The sequence below is a fragment of the Physella acuta genome, unplaced genomic scaffold (assembly GCF_028476545.2).
Source record: "Physella acuta isolate Inbredline_101_S28 unplaced genomic scaffold, ASM2847654v3 ptg000884l, whole genome shotgun sequence".
Lineage (NCBI taxonomy): Eukaryota > Metazoa > Mollusca > Gastropoda > Physidae > Physella > Physella acuta.
Window position 1 is genome coordinate 154369 of NW_026732401.1, and position 19854 is coordinate 174222.

Genomic DNA, 19854 nt, shown 5'->3' on the forward strand with positions numbered 1-19854 from the left:
GTGTGGATGAGAATACTCACGAGAAGGTTTCTGCGAAATAAAAAAAAAATATTACTATTCGCGGCGCCAGGGAGAGTGCATTTTATGTCAATTCACGTTTTGGCGACAAGAGTTCCATATCGGCTATGTTAGCACTTGGCATCCATTAATCGGGCGTGCTGCAAAGCGGGTAAGGAGTACTAGTATATTCAGATGCAAAACAGCAACAAACGCAACCACCGGAGCTTCGTCGATTGCGCGACCCAAAGCGCCCTGGGCTCACATGCGAGCAATATGGAGCCTAATTTCGTTTTATAAAAAAGGCTGACACTAAAGACATGAGGGGAAACAACAATCGTTGACTTAATCAAATCATTCACTCCGGCCTTTTGGCAGGGGGCGATTTGGCGCCCCGGGCTTACTCGTGAGCACCATGGCGCGATAGGCTATAGATACAATGGGTTGCTATAATCGCTCACTAAATGAATCAGGCGCGTCTTCGACGTCTCTGCAGGTTGCGATTTGGCGACCAGGGCTATCTTGCAAGTACTAAGCGCCTACCTTATTTTAAGGAGCATTCTACAATACGACATTCGATGATTAAACCAAGCGGTAGTGTAATCAGGTTCACTAGAGCGCTACTTTCCGTCCTCGACACTTAGGTTGTGAGTGATTAACGGTGAATGATTAACTTACACTAAGTTACACTCAAGGCTTTCATACAGCAGGCCATAAAGGTGGGCGGTAGTGTAGGTAACCAGTGCCGCGATAAATATGACCCAAACACAGTTTTGTTTACATTTAAGTAACTCAGTTTTATAAAAAAAGGAAGTACTTTGGGAGTGAATAAATATTCTAATAAAATAGCGAGTGTTTATTGTTTATATTTATTATTATATCGTTCATTACCGAGTGTTGCAGACTATAACTTTTATGAGTTTTAAAAATGAAATACTATAATTTTTATATTTGTGCTTGAGTTGAAGAGCCGCATCTTGACATCAAAAGAGCCGCATGCGGCTCGCGAGCCGCAGGTTGCCGACCCATGGCCATGGACTTAGAGTATGTACTATTTTTCATTATTTTCTTTTTAAGTAAATTAAAACAACAGAGCTACACGGAGAGTTGTGACTCGAATATGTAAATGGAAAAATTATTTAAACTGAACTTTTTCATCATGTCTACAATTCAATTCTTTAATTTAGCTAGCTGTTTGCAATTAAAATTTGAACCTGATAATAATCTATAATTACAAAACAAAAGTTTAATCAATCATTTTTATAAGAATTAAAATAATTATGTTTTAATTTACACTGTAAATAATGCTTTGTAGCTTTTAAAATTATTTATGAATTTCTTTGTACATTTAGCCATTTTTGGGAGCAAATTTATAGGTTATCCTTCTTGGTTAATTTAAATTTATAAATGAAAATTACCGTAGGCGAATTAAATAAATACATTTTCTTGATTTGAATATAATTCATCTGAAATTTAAATGAGCAAGATATACGCCTACATTTTCCATATACAAATGTATCTATGAATATAAAGGCTAAAGTGGGAAAATGTTTCTTAGTTTGTATTTGATAGTCAAATATGTGGCTACGTGTTTAAAGCAAACTGACATCTTTCATGAATAAAATAACATTGCTAGTTTGATGCTGTTTTTAGAGGCGTTCGAAAAAAGGGAATTCTTCGTCTTCTCTACAGCACCGTTATAACTCCTTGTAGCGAACATTTAATACAGAAAATAAACATATTGCTGAATAACTAATAATATTTTATTGCTTATCTCGTATATTAGCTTTTCAAAGTAATTTAACATTGCCCTTACCTGATATAAAGAGTTAAACCTGAGCCGAGATTCTATCAACAAAACTGTCAATATTTAAAAAAAACAAGTTCGCTATCAAGGTATGCAAACTTTATTGTGATTAATTTAATGCAGGTACAGTAGTATCGATCTAGTAGTTAGATTCGATATCCGACATGTTAGATTCGGTGCTTATCATGTGTTTATTAGATTCGATGATTTGTGGGATTTTTAAAATTTTTTACCGCCCCCCCCCCGAACGAAATGAAATTTATATATTTTATGTAGAAAATATATACTTTTAACAGTGTCCGCCCCCCCGAAGAAAGTCTACCTTTTTTTTTTTTTTTTTTTTTTTTTTTTTTTTTTTTTTTTTTTTTTCAAGTGCCCCCCCGGAGAAAAAAGTCTGGAAGAAACACTGATCATGTCTACAATTTAATTCTTTAATTCAGCTAGCTGTTAGCAATTAAAATTTGAGCCTGATAATAATCTAAAATTTAAAAAAAAAGGTTAAACAATCATTTTTATAAGAAATAAAAATAATTTTGTTTTCATTTACACTGTAAACAATGTTTCGTATCTTTTACAATTATTTATGAATTTCTTTGTACATTTAGCCATTTTCGGAGGCAGATTTTAGGTTATCCTTCTTGGTTCATTTAAATTTATCAATGGAAATTAGCGTAGGCGAATTAATTAAATACATTTTCTTGATTCGAATGTAATTCAACGGAAATTTAAATGAGCAAGATATACGCCTACCTTTTCCATATACAAATGTATCTATGAATATAAAGGCTAAAGTGGGAAACATTTTTCCTAATTTGTATTTGTCAAATATGTAGCTATGTCGTTAAATCAAATTTTGACATCTTTCATGAATAAAATAACATTGCTAGTTTGATGCTATTTTTAGAGGCGTTCAAGTATAGGCACTTCCTTGTCTTAACTACAGTACCGTTATAACTGTTTGTAGAACACATTTGATCCTGAAAATTAACATATTGCTGAATAACTAATAATATTTTATTGCTTAACGCTTGTATTAGCTTTTTAAAGTAATTCAACATTAACAAAAAGAGTTAAACCTGAACCGAGATTATATCAAAAAAACATTCAATAGTTAAAAAAAGAACAAGTTCGCTATCAAGGTATGCAATCTTTGCAGTGATTCATTTAATGCAGGTACAGTAGTATCGATCTAGTAGTTAGATTCGATATCCAACATGTTAGATTCGTTGCTTATCATGTGTTTATTAGATTCGATGATTTGTGGGATTCACTATGTTCAATTACTATATAGCTTACTTATTGTATTTATTACATATTTATAGTACAAATTTAGAGTACCGTATTTATTTATAATACCGTATTTTTAGTTACCGCATTTTTCTTCATTTAAAGTATCGTATTCATAGTGCAGTATAGGGTAACTGTGTATACGTATACTGTGCCGGGGTCAGATTAAGGGTCACGTTCAAACTTAATCCCTCGACTGGCCAATCAACTACTGTAAGTTGATTCATTGTAACAGAGACCTTCAGGTTTCTAACAATCATATTAGGAAATGTTCAAAAGTTTTTTTTTCAGATAAATGAATATTCTTTCATCTTTTGCTTGACAGTAAGTTCCCTTTTTAAACCTGACGGTCTATAGGGCAAGTGAAGTAGAGTTCACTTGTTTCTGTGACCTCGGCATATGAAGAGATGGTTTTGTCAGCACTATGCCCAGCCGCCTTTACTTTCCTTAACGTGAGTTAGGTACCCATCAGAGTTTAGTTGACTCAGGGACGGTCTACTGACTTGAACCCGGATTCGAACTCGAGACTTACGGGTTAGCAGTCTCTACCGCTAAACCACTCCGATCCCTTTGCTTGACCATAACTTTAATTAAATTCTTTACATCAACAGCAGCCACTCATAGACTACAAATTTTTCGAGTCATCTATAAAATACGTCACACTTCTAGGCACTGTTCTTTGTGTCAACAGCAGCCACTCGTAGACTACAAATTTTTCGAGTCATCCATAAAATACGTCACACTTCTACGCACTGTTTCTTTGTGTGTGTGTCCCCCCCCCCCCCCCCCCCCCTACGCCAAGAAAAATAGTCTAAAGGAAAATCTTCTTCTACGGGGAAGGGCATTTGTCGCATTCGGGCAAGTGTCCATTCGGGCATTTGTCCCATTCGGGCAAGTGTCCATTCGGGCATTTGTCCCATTCGGGCAAGTGTCCATTCGGGCATTTGTCGCATTCGGGCAAGTGTCCATTCGGGCATTTGTCCCATTCGGGAAAGTGTCCATTCCGGCATTTGTCCCATTCGGGCAAGTGTCCATTCGGGCATTTGTCGCATTCGGGCAAGTGTCCATTCGGGCATTTGTCCCATTCGGGCAAGTGTCCATTCGGGCATTTGTCGCATTCGGGCAAGTGTCCATTCGGGCATTTGTCCCATTCGGGCAAGTGTCCATTCGGGCATTTGTCCCATTCGGGCAAGTGTCCATTCGGGCATTTGTCGCATTCGGGCAAGTGTCCATTCGGGCATTTGTCCCATTCGGGCAAGTGTCCATTCGGGCATTTGTCCCATTCGGGCAAGTGTCCATTCGGGCATTTGTCCCATTCGGGCAAGTGTACATTCGGGCATTTGTCCCATTCGGGCAAGTGTCCATTCGGGCATTTGTTGCATTCGGACAAGTGTCCATTCGGGCATTTGTCCCATTCGGGCAAGTGTCCATTCGGGCATTTGTCGCATTCGGGCAAGTGTCCATTCGGGCATTTGTCCCATTCGGGCAAGTGTCCATTCGGGCATTTGTCCCATTCGGGCAAGTGTCCATTCGGGCATTTGCCGCATTCGGGCAAGTGTCCATTCGGGCATTTGTCGCATTCGGGCAAGTGTCCATTCGGGCATTTGTCCCATTCGGGCAAGTGTCCATTCGGGCATTTGTCGCATTCGGGCAAGTGTCCATTCGGGCATTTGTCCCATTCGGGCAAGTGTCCATTCGGGCATTTGTCCCATTCGGGCAAGTGTCCATTCGGGCATTTGTCGCATTCGGGCAAGTGTCCATTCGGGCATTTGTCCCATTCGGGCAAGTGTCCATTCGGGCATTTGTCCCATTCGGGCAAGTGTCCATTCGGGCATTTGTCCCATTCGGGCAAGTGTACATTCGGGCATTTGTCCCATTCGGGCAAGTGTCCATTCGGGCATTTGTTGCATTCGGACAAGTGTCCATTCGGGCATTTGTCCCATTCGGGCAAGTGTCCATTCGGGCATTTGTCGCATTCGGGCAAGTGTCCATTCGGGCATTTGTCCCATTCGGGCAAGTGTCCATTCGGGCATTTGTCCCATTCGGGCAAGTGTCCATTCGGGCATTTGTCGCATTCGGGCAAGTGTCCATTCGGGCATTTGTCCCATTCGGGCAAGTGTCCATTCGGGCATTTGTCCCATTCGGGCAAGTGTCCATTCGGGCATTTGTCCCATTCGGGCAAGTGTCCATTCGGGCATTTGTCCCATTCGGGCAAGTGTCCATTCGGGCATTTGTTGCATTCGGACAAGTGTCCATTCGGGCATTTGTCCCATTCTGGCAAGTGTCCATTCGGGCATTTGTTGCATTCGGACAAGTGTCCATTCGGGCATTTGTCCCATTCGGGCAAGTGTCCATTCGGGCATTTGTCGCATTCGGGCAAGTGTCCATTCGGGCATTTGTCCCATTCGGGCAAGTGTCCATTCGGGCATTTGTCCCATTCGGGCAAGTGTCCATTCGGGCATTTGTCGCATTCGGGCAAGTGTCCATTCGGGCATTTGTCCCATTCGGGCAAGTGTCCATTCGGGCATTTGTCCCATTCGGGCAAGTGTCCATTCGGGCATTTGTCCCATTCGGGCAAGTGTCCATTCGGGCATTTGTCCCATTCGGGCAAGTGTCCATTCGGGCATTTGTTGCATTCGGACAAGTGTCCATTCGGGCATTTGTCCCATTCTGGCAAGTGTCCATTCGGGCATTTGTTGCATTCGGACAAGTGTCCATTCGGGCATTTGTCCCATTCGGGCAAGTGTCCATTCGGGCATTTGTCGCATTCGGGCAAGTGTCCATTCGGGCATTTGTCCCATTCGGGCAAGTGTCCATTCGGGCATTTGTTGCATTCGGACAAGTGTCCATTCGGGCATTTGTCCCATTCGGGCAAGTGTCCATTCGGGCATTTGTCCCATTCGGGCAAGTGTCCATTCGGGCATTTGTCCCATTCGGGCAAGTGTCCATTCGGGCATTTGTCCCATTCGGACAAGTGTCTTTCGGGAAAACGTCCGGCTCCCGGGGATTTGTAATTGTGTGACGGTGTGTTAAGGTGCAGGGGGGAAGTGAGCTGAGATAGAGTGACGTCACACATTTGTATTTATATATCGCATTTTAGAAAACTTTTCGTACATTGTAATAGAAATTTATCGAAATACTTTATGTTGACCAAGGTCACTTAATATTTTTGAAAAAAAATCTATGTTTTAGAAAAATACTAGACAGCAATTTTGAGTGAGGGGGGGGGGGGTGGTTTGCTGGGGTGTGACGTAATTTTAGGAGGGGCTTGGCGTTTTGTGATGAGGTGTGGCGGTGGGGAGGAGTTGATTTTAAAATCCTCCAAAAAAACAGTGTGACGTTTTTTAAGGACGACCAAAAAAAAAAGAATAATAAGAAAAACATTGCAGAATTTGAATTTCATTCAAATTAAAGAATAAATTAGTGATTCGTGGACTTTGTTTTTGGGGACTGGCTAGATTTATTTATGTTGATATTGTGGTCCATACGTGACAACATTTATACATTCTTCATGACAGCTCATAAATAATATAAACATTTGTTTTGGTGTGACGTCACCACATGACCCATCGAAGCTTCTGGACAACCCTCCGCTCCTCCATGGGGACTTTAGGCACGTCCACCAGCACACAGCTCACGTTGGACACGTCACCTGCACGTGCATGAGAAGAAAACACACCAGTTACTGTAAGACTTCAACTTTTACGTTGACGGCGAAATAAATAGATATGTACAACATATATGTATACGTGTACAACACAACAATGGTGAGTACATGGTGAGTAGTTGATGGTGATACGTGTGGAGATATGTAAAGAAAGTGAGGCTGCTATGATATATGTAGGAATATGATTGTAAATAAAGTGAGACCGCTATTGTATATGTAGGGAGAAATAAAAAAGTGAGGCTGCTATTATATATGAAGGGATACGTAAAGTGAGAATACTTTGATACGTGTAAGGATATGTAACTAAAATGAGTCTGCTATGGTATGTGTAAGGATATGTAAAGTTAGATTGTTATTTGTATAAAGCTGAATAAGTGAAACAGCTATGTTACATGAAGAGATATGTAATTAAAGTGAGACCACTGTTAGTTATGGTGCAATATTTTTCACTTATAAATTAAGTTTATCTATCCCCCCCCTCCCCCCAGCCCTATACGTAATTACTTAAACAATGGAACACGGCTCTCAGCGTGACTAATGATCCGGTTATAAGGCAATTTAAAAAGTACATTTCTTGAAGAGGAAATCATCCTGCCATATGCCCTTGATCAGGTCAATGTGTTCTGTCATTAGAACCGGGTCACCTGTCTCGACATTTGACCCCCCGATCACGTGGATCTTGTCACCTGTCCAAAAAAAAATAATATTAAAATCTCCTTTTTAAAAGAACAAAAACAAATCCTGGTAAATCAAGGGATAGCAACCCATCTAAGAAAGAAAACTCCAAAATAAAACAACCACTGCTTTGTTTGGTGGAGAATAATTTGAATTTGTTGGGCCATTTCCTTTTCCAACGCCGTTATCAACAACATAACCAACTTTATTACCAAAATCATTTCAAACACCATTACTAACACCAACCTTATATTAAGTTACATGATCAGCCGTACATTATTATTAAGTTATATCTTCGACAATACTCTTGTATTAAGTTATGTAATGGGCCCTACACTAATATTAGGTTATATGATGTGCTCTACACTTTTATTAAGGTATATGATCGGCCATACACAGGCACTTTTTTTGCAATCGCTGTGGCATAAGATTGAAGAGACGGGCTGTGAAATATTCGAGATATCGAATACCAACACAGGATCTCGATTTCGGGCACTTTAAACTCAGAGATTCGGTTCAAAGTTGGTATGTGGGTCAAGACATGAAGACAATGCAATCTGACATTATATTTGAATTAATTGGATGCCTAATTAATATTTTATGAATTAATTAAAACTATGTCCAGATTAGTAGGCAGTCTTATACAACGATTCCGCACTATTATACGCGCTTTATCACGTTCATTAGGTGCGCAATAGTTTTTTAGTCGTGCAACTCTATTGTAAATTTAGAAAATCTAAAGTACTGAAAATAAACCGGGAGTGATCTCCCCTAAACTTTCTCGAATATTCTTATATAACACTACGTGGTATGGCAACTGGGAATATAGACATGATTTTTAATTACTTAAACTTTTAAAAATAGAATAGAATCTCGTAGAAAAAGAATTGCGCACCAAGCGAACGAAAAAACAAAATATGCATAATAGTGCGGAATTTTATAAGTACTTTATAAATTTACATGCGCTTTTTGAAAAAATCGGTAATAGCGTAAATTACTACTTCCGGCCAACGGAAATTACTCACAATTTGACAGAAGGTAGAGGATTAGATTTTGTACTTACATGTGAAATTTCATTTATCTATCTGAAATAGTACTCAAATTATAGGCTTTTGAAAAATTCAAAGTACAAAAAGTACCACTTCCGGTTATCGGAAATCACTAAAACATTTGATACAGATCTACGATTTTGATAAACTACTTATATATAAAATTTCATCAACCTAGCTGTATCGGTACTCAAGTTATCGTGTTTACAGACACACAGACATATGACATATGGACAAGATTGCAAAAATATGTTTTTCCGACTCATGGAGGTGTAAACCGTCGAGATTTGTAAAAATCTCGATTTTAATTTTTTTGCAAGATTACAAGACTTTTTCTATACTTCGTATAATTCACGTGTAACTGGTGCTGATGACTATATATTTATTGTTCGGAGGGGGGGGGGGGGGGGATACACCAAACCTGGGGACGCCACTGCCTAGGACCTAGAGTATGTACTATTTTCAATTATCTTCTTTTTAAATGAATTAAAACAACAGGACTACTTTTTTTTATTTTTTTTTTATTTTTATTTTTTTATAAGTAAGCAAAAAGAGTTTATTAAAAAATAATGACACAATTGGCAATGATAAAACTATTAAAACCATGTTTTGGTTCCCCTTTACACAACATTTGATCAAGCACACAAACTTTAATACTGAAAACTTCTTTTAGTTTGTATATCATCCAAAATCTGCTGCAGCTCATCATCTTCAAACCTTGCCTCCAAACTAGGTATCAATGATTTTACTTCTTCAGCTGTTTCTGGACAAAGGTTTGCTAAAGCTGCCAGTTCAAATTTATGGAGTTTTTTCTGGATCAACAAACTTCTTACGGATGCAATCGTTTCTCTATTTTTAAATTTGCTGAACCTCTCACGATAATTCAAAGTCTTTGTGAACACTTCAGATTGCTCTTGCTCTTCTTCAGCGCTTTCATTTAGTTTTTTTTTTTCTGTGATCTAACAACATTTGTACTTCTGATATCAGCAATGTTTCTGCATTTTCAAATTCTTTTGGAAATTGTAACTCGGATGCACCCTCTTCTTGATTATCACTAGATCTAGTACCAGATTGTTGTTGAGATTGCGCAGCCATTTTGTAAATAAGAGTTACTTCAAAAAACAACAGAACAACACTTTTTTTTTTTTTTTTTTTTTTTTTTTTTTTTTTTTTTTTTTTTTTTTTTTTTTTTTTTTTTTTTTTTTTTTTTTTTTATCAGTAATAATAATTTATTTGATAGATTTTACACAGCATCAAAGACATGAACATCAATTGCATATATAATAATCAAATGGAGAAAATAAAATGGCATAAGAACTAGACTAAAATAAGGTGTGCAAACTAGGTTTCTCTTGACTGCTTAGTTTACTGTGCTCTGTCCTTAGCTGAGGAGTCAAAAGTTCACATTGTAGACAGAAATAGAAACCACCGTGGGAGAAGTGTCTCTGTAATACACATTACTGATCTATCATTCCAAAACTTTCCATGACATAAAATTGACCCTTGGCAAAGAGGGCACGCTACCTTGAAAAATCCGCCAGTCCGGTTGAGTGGAGGGAAGTGTGTGGGGGGGGGGGGGGGGAGGGTGAGGTGTGTATCTCTTTCTACCATTCAGGTTGTGCACTTTTAAAAACCTGGGAAACAGAAGACTGTTCTAATGTTAAATTACTTGGGGGCTGATCGAGTGATGTTTTGCTTGAGACTGTCGATATTAATTATGCATCTAGTTTATTTGCTTCTTCTGTAGTTCCAATTTTAGTTTCCTGTAAAAGTAGGATGTCAATATTGTGTTTATTTATTATGTTGTTTATATAATGTGTTTTGTCCCTAGCCCCCCTGATGTTCAATGTTGCCAGAGTTAGCATGAAGTATTTGGGGTTTTCTTTCGAACATCTGTTTCTGGAGGGCTGGATGGTGGTGGTCTTTTAATTCCAAACCTTCCAGCCGTTGGTTTGCTATCCCGTTGGGCCCTGGTCACGAACCTTTGAGGTGGCTTTACTGTAGGTAAATGATTTTTACTTGAACTGATTGCTTGACTATATGACAGTTGACCTGATACCTTTGTTGCTGACATACTTTGTGAGCTTTTAATTTCCTTTAGCGGTTTCGTTATGTTTTCTGAACTAGAGTTATCTTGAAGAATATTAGTTATTGTTTCATCGACAGCCTCCAAATTTTCGTGATTCCCATCTTTTTGAGACCCGGTTACTATGGAATTCCTGGTTGCTATTGTCTCCATGGCTTCGGCCTCTATGGTGGTTTCTGTTACGCTTTCGTTAACTTGCTGCGGTGCTACAGTAGTATGATGTGCTTCAGTTTATTGTGAACATTGTTTAAACCGAACTTTCTCATCATGTCAACAAGACATTTTTTAAATTCAGCTAGCTGTTTGCAATTAAAACTTGAGCCTGATAATAATTTAAAATAACAAAACTAAGCCTATGCACTCTTTTTTCTAAGACATTAAAAATATTATTGTTTTAATTTACACTGTAAACAATGTTTTATATTTTTTAAAATTATTTATGAATTTCTTTGTACATGTAGCCTTTTTGGGATCAAAGTTATAGGTTATCCTTCTTGGTTAATCTAAATGTATAAATGAATATTGACGTAGGCGAATTAATTATTTTTTTTTTTTTGATTTGGATATAATTACATAAACTACATCTGAAATTTAAATGAGCAAGATATAGGCCTACATTTTTCATATACAAATGTATCTATGAATATAAATCCCATGAAATACGGCTCTCAGCGTGACTGATGATCCGGTTATAAGGCAATAAAAAAGAGAGATAAACCCCCAAAATAAAACAACAACTGCTTTGTTTTGTGGAGAATTATTTGAATTTGTTGGGCCATTTCCTTTTCCAATGCCGTTATCAACACCATAACCAACTTTATTACCAAAGTCATTTCAAACACCATTACTAACACCACCCTTATATTAAGTTACATGATCAGCCGTACATTACTACTAAGTTATATGTTCGGCAATCCTCTTCTATTAAGTTATGTAATGGGCCATACACTACTAATAAGTTATACGATCAGCCATACATTACTATTAAGTTATATATTCGGCAATACTCTTCTATTAAGTTATGTAATGGGCCATACACTACTAATAAGTTATACGATCAGCCATACATTACTATTAAGTTATGTAATGAGCCCGACATTACTATTAAGTTATATATTCGGCAATACTCTTCTATTAAGTTATGTAATGGGCCATACACTACTAATAAGTTATATGATCAGCCATACTCTTCTATTATGTAATGGGCCCTACACTACTATTAAGTTATAGGGTCGACCATACACTTTTATTAAGTTATATGATAGGCCAGGGGTCGGCAACCTGCGGCTCGCGAGCCGCATCCGGCTCTTTTGATGTCAGGATGCGGCTCGCCAGTTCCATAATAATGATTTTATTTTATTTTCATAACTCATAAAGATATTATACTTGAAAACAACTTTAAACAAAATAAAAACACTAAGAATAGGTGGAGTAGAGCGTATACAAACAACAGACAGCTGCATGGACACAAGACCCAGCCCCACAGCTGTGCTGTGGCCAGCCCCGTGGCAGTGGTTCCATGCTTTCAACTACCAAAGTGCTTTTTTTTTCCAAATATTTTCAATAGTAAAGTTTATTTTAATCAGAAGGCATTTTTGTATGTTTTATCGTGCATTTATTTGACTTGAGTGGCATATTCTTATAGTTATTAGCCTCTAAACTGGGTAGGGATAGTTTTATAATTGGTTTTTATTATCCTGAAAGAACTAGTTGAAATACTTCATTATGTTTTGTGCGAAACATGTGTATGTTTTTATATGAATACATATATTTTCATACTTAAACCCATAAACAAATAATTATTTTGCTTATTCTAATCGAATACCTTAATATGGAAGGACAAATATTAATGGCTCTTTAAAAACGGGGAAATTTTGTAAATTGAAACTTTAGGCTCTTACACCCGTAAAGGTTGCCGACCCCTGGCATAGACCAAGAGTATGTACTATTTTCAATTACATTCTTTTATAAATAAATTAAAACAACAGAGCTACACTTTTTTTTTTTTTTTTTTTTCTTTTTTTTTTTTTTTTTTTTTTTTTTTTTTTTTTTTTTTTTCTTTCTTTTTTTTTTGCCTCAGAAATGTAATTTACAGCGTCAGTTGTGTGTGTTCGCTTTAGTATTACAGTTTTCATCACCGGCTTGTGAGGACTGACACAGATTTACAATAGTAATATTTCTTTCTTACTTGTAGCCTGCTTTCATTCATTTAAGATGGTTTACTTATACAAAGATCTAATACAAAACGTCTAAATATAAAGAAAAAATAAAAATTAAAAACCAACCTGAAACTGAAAATGCAAATGTGTAATTAAATGATGATTCAAGGGATTTTTTTTCCATCAGCGTGGTGGGCTGAGGGGACGAGAAGGGGGGGAGAGGGTTGAATTTGTTTGTTTTTTTTAAAATAGAGCTGAAATGAATTTGGGATTACAGAGAATTAAAATGATACAAATTTTAAGCAATCGGAAAAGTTATGTTATTACAACGAGACACGTAAAAGCAAACACTCTTCCCTTTCAAACATCTATATCTATACAGTCCTCAATTAGTTTTTTTTTTTCCTTTTTTTTTTTTTTTTTTTTTTTTTTTATTATTATTATTAATTCAATTGTTTTAAACCTTTAAATCAGTAATAATAATTTATTTGATAGATTTTACACAGCATCAAATACATGAACATCAATTGCATATATAATAATCAAATGGAGAAAATTAAATGGCATAAGAACTAGACTAAAATAAGGTGTGCAAACTAGGTTTCTCTTGACTGCTTAGTTTACTGTGCTCTGTCCTTAGCTGAGGAGTCAAAAGTTCACATTGTAGACAGAAATAGAAACCACCGTGGGAGAAGTGTCTCTGTAATACACATTACTGATCTATCATTCCAAAACTTTCCATGACATAAAATTGACCCTTGGCAAAGAGGGCACGCTACCTTGAAAAATCCGCCAGTCCGGTTGAGTGGAGGGAAGTGTGTGGGGGGGGGGGGGGGGGGGGGAGGGTGAGGTGTGTATCTCTTTCTACCATTCAGGTTGTGCACTTTTAAAAACCTGGGAAACAGAAGACTGTTCTAATGTTAAATTACTTGGGGGCTGATCGAGTGATGTTTTGCTTGAGACTGTCGATATTAATTATGCATCTAGTTTATTTGCTTCTTCTGTAGTTCCAATTTTAGTTTCCTGTAAAAGTAGGATGTCAATATTGTGTTTATTTATTATGTTGTTTATATAATGTGTTTTGTCCCTAGCCCCCCTGATGTTCAATGTTGCCAGAGTTAGCATGAATTATAACAGAGCTACACGGAGTGTTGTGTCAAGCGTCTATCAATAGGTACACATTGCTTAAACTGAACTTTCTTATCGTATCAATAAGTCAATTCTTTAACTCAGCTAGCTGTTTGCAATTAAAACTTGAGCCTAATAATAATTTAAAATTACAAAGCAAAGGCTAAGCAATCCCTTTTATAACATAATAAAATATATTCTAGTTGTGATTTACACTGTCAACAATGTTTTGTATTTTTCATAATTATTTATGAATTTCTTTGTACATTTAGCCATTTTTGGGAGCAAACTCGTAGGTTATTCTTCTTGGTTAATTTAAATGTATAAGTGGAAATCAGCGTAAGCGAATTATTTAAAAAAAGTTCTTGGTTCTGATTTAATTTAATTAATTAACATGAAATTTAAAAGAGCAAGATAAAAGCCTGCTTTTTCCATATACAAATGTATCTAAGAATATATAAGGGCTAAAGAATCTATAATACTGTATTTACGACACTTTATTATATTATATATAGTGTCATATTTAAATTACTGTATTTATAGTACTGTATTAGGAAACATTTTTAAACGTAAAAATATGCCAATACCAGTGTCGGTTGGGTGATGGGGGGGGGGGGTGACAAGGCATAAACCGAAACCTTGCTCTAGCTTTACCCTCCCTGATTTGCGGTGTGGTTTTCGACAAACAGTAAATCTTAAATATAAATTTCATCAACCTAGGTGTAACGGTACTCAATTAATCGTGTTTACAGACACACACACACAGACGTACGGATAAATTTGCAAAACTATGTTTCTCCGACTCAGGGAGGTGTAAAACGTCGATATCTGTGAAAATCTCGATTTTTTTTTTGCACGATTACAATACTTTCTCTATACTACGTATATACGAGAAAGTAAAAACATACAAATGTTTCGCACAAAAAGTGTTTTAGCTAGCTCTGTTATCAGAAAAGTAGTAATTAAATAATATAAATATTTGACTATCCCATTCCACTTTACAAGCCAATAACGTTTTTCTTTCTTTACGGACACCACTGGATCTGGAGGCGTCTCCAATAGCCGGGCAGGCCTCAACACGGTCAACTCCGACTAACTGGCTTGGATATCGGTTTGATTACTTTATCGGTCGCTTCTGTCCTTCGGTTCTCACAGGGCTTATCTTCCACCCTACTCGTATCCCACAGTCAAGTAGCTGGCCCAACCGTGGGAAGCTAATAACTAAAATATTACGTCACTCAGGTCAAATTAATGCATACTGACAGGTAGAGGAATGCATTCTGAATAAAATAACATTCCCCATTTAACGATATTCGAAAAAGACTGCACTTCGGAAGTGGCAAGCATGGAATTGTTGCCACGGTTCTGGCTAAATAAAGCACGACTGTGGGACTGAGCTGTGATTAATATTTGTACAAGAAACTGGAGAGCCGAACCTTGACATCAAAAGAGCCGCATGCGGTTCGCGAGCCGCAGGTTGCCGACACCTGTGTTAAATCAAACTTTGACATCTTTCGTGAATAAAATAACACTGCTAGTTTGATGCTGTTTTTAGAGGCGTTCGAATACAGGCACTTCCTTGTCTTCTCTACAGTACCATTATAGCTCTTTGTAAAGAACATTTGATGCTGAAAATAAACATATTGCTGAATAACTAATAATATTTAACGCTTATATTAGCTTTTCAAAGTAATCTAACATTAACAAAGAGATCCTGAACCGAGTTTATATCAACAAAACTGTCAATATTCAAAACAAAAAAACAAGTTCGCTATCAAGGTATGCAATCTTTGCAGTGATTAATTTAACGCCGTTACAGTAGTATCGATCTTGTTGTTAGATTCGATATCCAATATGTTAGATTCGTTGCTTATCATGTGTTTGTTAGATTCGATGATTTGTGGGATTCAATATTTTCAATTACTATATAGCCTAAATACATTTATTACATGTAATAATTTTATTACATATTTATAATACCAATTTAAAGAACCGTATTTATTTATAATACTGTATTTTTAGTTACCGCATTTTTCTTCATTTAAATACCGTATTCATAGTGCAGTATAGGGTAACTGTGTATACGTACATCAGGCTTTCAGGCACAGAAAAAAGTGTCGTAAAATATAAAAACATGCCAATGCCGGGGTCAGATTAAGGTTCCCGTTCAAAACTAATCCCCCGACTGGCCAATCAACTACTGTAAGTTGATTCATCTGTAACAGAGACCTTCAGGTTTCTAACAATCAAATTAGGAAATGTTCAAATGTTTTTTATTCAGATAAATGAATATTCTTTCATCTTTTGCTTGACCGTAAGTAAGTTCCCTTTTCAAACCTGACGGTCTATAGGGCAAGTGAAGTAGAGTTTACTTGTTTCTGTGACCTCGGCATATGAAGAGATGGTGTGGTCAGCACCATGCCCAGCCGCCTTTACTTTCTTTAACGTGAGTTAGGTACCCATCAGAGTTTAGTGGACTCAGGGACGGTCAACTGACTTGAACCCTGTTTGGAACTCGAGACTTACGGGTAGCAGTCTCTACCACTAGACCACTCCGATCCCTTTGCTTATTAAACTTTGTTTCACTTATTAAACTTTATACATATAACAATCTTACTTTACCCCCTTCGGGCAAGTAGCTTCCGGGCATTTGTCGCATTCGGGCAAGTGTCCATTCGGGCATTTGTCGCATTCGGGCAAGTGTCCATTCGGGCATTTGTCCTATTCGGGCAAGTGTCCATTCGGGCATGTGACGCATTCGGGCAAGGGTCCATTCGGGAATTCGGCCTTCGGGCAAACGGCATTCGGGCAAGTGTCTTTCGGGAAAACGTTCGGCACCCGATATCCCGGTAAATGTTATTAAAGCATAGTAGCGGGGTTTTTTTTTGTAAAGGGAAATAACCAAATAAATACTGTAGCTTTTAGGGAAACTGAGTTATATACCTTTTTTTTCAATTGCACCAAAATATCTAAATTACTTTAATTCAAAACCATCCTATTTATAATATTGCGGATTATGATCATTTCTGACGATTTCTAGGGTCTTCTTTCCGTTCTAAGTTTACTTTGGTTTTTGTCATAAATTCTGTAATAATTAACTATTATTCCTTTTATCTATAATCTGGATGAATACATAAATAAAACGAGTAGGGGAGCTAACCAAATTATTACTACAGCCGTTAGGGAGATAGAGTTATATACCTTTTAATTTACCTTGATATCCCATATTTACTACTTAAACTGTAAAATACGTTCAATTATATTAATTTCATGACTCGTACTTTAAATACAAGCTTAATTAACTGTTCAATTTGTTTTGAATTTATAGATTTTCAAAATTTTGAATTCTGTTAACAACCAAAATAAATAAAACAATAAACAAACAAAAAAAAAACAATAAAATAAAACGAAGACTGCCTGCAGATGATAGGCACAAATGGAAAGTGTGAATGCTTATAATTACTAAATGTATATAATATACTGTGTTTCATATACTTTCATGTACATATTCTGTATAAAGAACAGTATCTTTTCCCACTTCAGGAAACCTACACCAGCGTCTGAAGCCAAATTTTAGTGTTTATGAAATATACTATAACCTACCACTTTTATTGAATCTCATTAAATCTCATTTAATGTATAACTATTACCTTTCAGAACCAGCAAAGATTTCATGTTCCTGGAAACTAACCCCCCACCCCACCCCCCTCTCCTTCTAAAATTTCTACGATTTTATTTCTGTATATAATATGTAAATATCAGAATGAATGATTAAGGATGAAAATTTCAGAATAGTTGAAATTGAAAATCTGCGACAGTCTTCAAAAGTCGAATGATGAAAGTAGAAAACAAAATCAGCCAGTGCCCATACACATTGGCTGGGCAAGCTGAAAATACAAATCTATAAAACTAAAAAAAAAAAATCATATTTACTTTCTCGTATACTTAAAATTTATATCATTTTAATTCTCTGTAATTCCAAATTTATTTCAGCATTAAAAACCCTATTCCCCCCCCCACTCCCCCCCCCCCCCACTCCCCCCCCCCCCCCCCCACACACACACCTCTCAGCCCACCACGCCGATGGGGAAAAAATCCCTTGAATCATCATTTAATTACACATTTGCATTTTCATGTTATTTGTTTTTTTTTTTTTATATTTAGACGTTTTGAAATGGATCTATTTATAAGTAAACCATCTTAAAAGAATAAAATTAAGCTAAAAGTAAGAAAGAAATATTACTATTGTAAATCTGTATCAGTCCTCACAAACCGATGATGAAAACTGTAATACTAAAGCGAACATTCTAGGCAAACTGACTCTGTAAATTACATGTCTGATTTTGAAAAAGAGAAAACTAAAAAACAAAACAAAAACAAATAAGTTTACATTCTCGTATACGAAGCATAAAGGAAGTATTCTGATGAATTAATTAATCAATTACTAGGTTCTGAACTAGATGCATTAAACTTTTAAAACGTCCTAGACACCGGCCTTTATTTTACAAAATTTCAAAGTACACTGTGCTTTTCTCTAAACAATATTTTAGTTTTCAATTCAAGTTAATATATATATATATATATATATATATATATATATATATATATATATATATATATATATATATACATCTATATATATATATATATAACTGTATTTATGACGCCGTGTATATAGTGCCATTGTTAATGTGCCGTTTTTATAGTACTATGTTTGGTAACACTTTTAAACGAAAAAAAAACATGCCACAACCAGTGTCAATTTGGTGATTGGGGGGGGGGGGGGCGCGTTGATAAGGTAAAAACCGAAATCTTGTTTAAGCTTTACCAGTCTGCTGTGTGGTTTTCTACAAACAGTAATCATTTTAATACGTTGGTTCGTCTACTTATCCAAATATTACACTTTATTAAAATGCGTAGGCGTTTGAATTATTTTTTGTAATTTTTATCATAATCCCCCCCCCCCCCCCCAATCCCCTTAGACATATAATGTACAGCGTCAGTTTGCCGTGTCGTGTTCGCTTTAGTATTACAGTTTTTATCATCGGCTTGCGAGGACTGATACAGATTTACAATAGTAATATTTCTTTTTGACATGTTCTTTCATTATTTTAGGATAGTTTTCTTATACATAATACATTGCATCTATTTACAATTATATTTTTAGCAGAAAATGAAAATGTGTAATTTAATGTTATGTTAAAATTGCGTTTATTAAAGAAAGAAAAAACGTGTTCTCCTCTAAGATTCACTAGATCTAAAGGTTAATGAAATGCAAGTGTTGAACCTTTACTAGTCTACGTGTCAGTTATTTGATTTAGCTAGTTGTTTTCAATTAAATTTAGTTTCTAATTAAAAATTAACAATTTTAAAAAGTTTAAATAGCATACGAAATTTCATACATAAATTTAAATTAAAAAAAAATTGAAAATGTGAAAATTGAATTAATAAATTAATTACTAGGTTCCGGAATTAATACATTACTGTTTTAATTTTTTTAATTCACCAAGAAGTACCTTACACATTATGAAGTATGATATATATGTATAAAGTCGCTAAAGTGGTCGAAAATTGCATCGGGTATTTTACTATATAGTTATTTGTTTGCTTTTTTACTAATATCGTTCAACGTGTAGTAAAGCAAATTGCATTTTGACCAATAACTATTTTATAAAATATTTTTCTCAAAGAAGTACAGCATTACAAAAATATAGGCCTATAATTCACGTGTAATGGGTGTCGATGACAAGTATATATATATATATATATATATATATATATATATATATATATATATATATATATATATATGTGTGTGTGTGTGTGTGTGTGTGTGTTTTCAGAGGGGGGACACCCGACATGGCGACGCCACTGCCTAGACCAGGGGTCGGCATCCTGCGGCTCTTTTGATGTCAGAATGCGGCTCGCCAGTTCCACAATAATGATATTATTTTATTTTCATAACTCATAAAATATTATACTGGAAAACAATTTTAAAC

General features: G+C 36.0%; 1 pseudogene; it reads right to left on the minus strand.

Annotated features, from left to right (window-relative positions):
• Nucleotides 1–9024: 9024 nt before the first annotated feature.
• On the minus strand, nt 9025–9577 carry LOC131952662 (DNA-directed RNA polymerase II subunit RPB4-like; annotated as a pseudogene).
• Between the last annotated feature and the right edge of the window lie 10277 nt (nt 9578–19854).